At 38.9% G+C, this 2,719-nt stretch overlaps 1 long non-coding RNA gene across 1 annotated transcript; it reads right to left on the bottom strand.

Moving 5' to 3' along the window:
* Window positions 1-295: 295 nt before the first annotated feature.
* On the bottom strand, window positions 296-2,027 carry LOC119020242. The gene is made up of 4 exons (XR_005075252.1): window positions 1,899-2,027; window positions 968-1,033; window positions 755-836; window positions 296-457 (listed from the first exon to the last, which is right to left on the bottom strand). It is a non-coding gene; the product is annotated as an uncharacterized LOC119020242 (long non-coding RNA).
* Window positions 2,028-2,719: the final 692 nt, after the last annotated feature.

Consider the following 2,719-nt stretch of genomic DNA (forward strand, 5'->3'; position numbering starts at 1 on the left):
TTTAATTTGTAAAAGTATTTGTCAAGTACACATTTCAAAGTAAAATAAGGCTTCCTGTGTTTATCTGTGCCTTTCACACAGGGATATCACTGTGAGAGAAACTGTCCCTGTATGAAGTGACTCCATTCTACACGTCATGAATCCCATTGACAGGGGCATACCTAGACCATTTGGTGCCCTAGATGAGCTTTACTAATAGCGCCCCATCCCCATGAGGAAAGACCAAAGACAATGTCCAATGAATTGCTCATTTATTTAAACAGTGATAATCCAATCAATATATCAATATGTGCAAATGAATAAACCCGTTCAATAATAAATACACAAAAAGGAAAAATGAAATCAGCTAGTACATGATACGGCCCTCTCCGAACCAACTCTGTTCTCATTAGGTCTGTTACATGAAGAGGCCAGTCAGCAGGATCAGCTGAGGGGGAATTGCCAGTGTTTGCTGCATCTAGAGGGCACATGAGGCACAGTTTCTCACCTTGTATTCATGATAACTTACCACACACACACACACACACACACACACACACACACACACACACACGATATAGAATAAATATAATGTCAATGTAATGCTATTGTGTGACTGCAGTATGAAGCAGAACCTGATTTTTAGAGAACATCCTTGAGCCAACTTAGATGAATAAAACAGGTTATTGCTAAACTTCTTTATCATCAGGCACACACCTGAGACACACCAAGTATGGAATCAGAGGTGCAATCAAGATGAGCAGCTTGCACTCACCTGAACATCCATGCTCAGGTTTGAGGCAGGGTGAGGTTGGCAGGAAGAGCAGCATGCTCTTGTAGTGTCTCCTCTGGTGGCTCTAGGTCCATACACATAGAGAGAACACACAAGAGCAAATGCATTGACTGGATGAGACGTGGAACAACATGTTATCATTTTCATGCAATACATTTTTATTATCACAAACATTCACTGACACATTAAACTTACCTGAGGAAACCGGAGCAGCTGAGGTGTATGGCTGTTCCTGGTCTGATGATTCAGCTGCAGGTGGTCCTAAATATTTTAATAGTGAATCCAAAATGATACAACAAACAAGTGCATTATCAACATGGAGTTAATCATTTCCTTTTTTAAAATGACATTATTATTAAGTTGCTAAGCATTTTCATTTTGACACTCATTTTATATGAATTTGCTTAGTCCCATATGCTCACAGCTCTATGTGCATAACTCCCTGTATAAACATAACTCTACCTGTATATATATTATTATTATGCTCAACTGTTTTGACAATATTATACAATATATACAATATTCCATAAGTATGCAACTTATACGTATCTCTGTTCATCAGTATATAACATATGCTCATCTTTTGCACCTCTCTCTATACAGTCAACATGTTGATATCCTCATCTGCATATGTGTCTGACTCACTCAGCACTTAACTAGTTTGCACTCTGGTTCGACGTTAAACTGTATTTCATGGTACTTTAACTTGACAGTAAAGTTAAAACTAATCCAAAACTGAATCTAATCTAATTTTGCTATATGGACAGTAATAGACTTTTCACGTCCACTCAATTTTTAATTTCATAGCGCACAGTGAGATGCAAAGCGCTATAAACTGCAGCTAGTGTCAACTTGTAAAGTGTTTTTCGAGAAAAACAGCCAGCCAGTCAAGGCCAGCCCAGGCCAGCAGTCTGATCCAGTCTTATGAGAGTCTTATTATGACAATTTTGCGGCTGACTGCATGTTAATAGTGACTAAACCAAGCCGAACGAAGCAGGACATCAGACACCGTCACTGCTGCTCAATGTTAGCTTACTTGTAAGATGTCACCATGCTACTGCTAGCTACCATAATAATATCATGAATGCTCGGTGAATTTAAAAACTATGTAATCAAAATGGTATACCTATCGCCTTTGCACGTTTCCTCCACTCTTCTCCTCTGTGCTTTAAAAAGTGCGCCCTGGATGGCTTTTACCATTTCATTTTCCATGGACTGTAGCTGTGACCCGTCGACACACAGCCGACCGGCCGACAGCACATCATTGTGTGCGCTAGCATGTTTTGACCTGGTCGTGTAACAGCTAAAGGGGCTATACGTCAGAATCGTCATTTCTTTTTCTTACGTTTAATTTATTTTTTATGTCAAAGTACTGCTGTAGATAGAGGGCTTGTAAAAACTGTAGAAAAATAAATAGACATTATAATTTTAATTGTATTTTTTTTCTCGCTGCGCATTCTCACTAGGTGGCACCCTAGGCAAGTGCCTATGTCACCTCTAGGAAGGACAGCCACTGCCCATTGTTATTATAAACCTGCATTATATTCATAATTCACACTCACACCCAAACGTCCAAATAATTATAGCATTCAAACTTTTTAAATCTGCTTTTAGGTGGCATTGCCCTTTATTGTTTGAACTTTAGCTCAGATGTTCCAGGGCATTTGTTTTTGTTTTTTAAATTCTCTACACATATACCCTTTTGCTCTGTGGTAGCATGGGTCTGGCTTTTGGCCCTGAGCTTTTGGATGATCTGATTTGTTTGAAACTGACAGCGTCCAACTTTAAGGGTAACTCTGGTGTGTTTCTATTTGGATCCTATTTGCCTATGTTTTTGTGTCCAAGTGACTATAAGGATGACAGTTTTTGAAATTGGTCTCTTATTAAATGAGAGCACAGCAGTAATCCCTCCATTCAATTGTACACCATCAAAATACGTCCACTAAA

This window comes from Acanthopagrus latus, chromosome 5, assembly GCF_904848185.1.
Source record: "Acanthopagrus latus isolate v.2019 chromosome 5, fAcaLat1.1, whole genome shotgun sequence".
NCBI lineage: Eukaryota > Metazoa > Chordata > Actinopteri > Spariformes > Sparidae > Acanthopagrus > Acanthopagrus latus.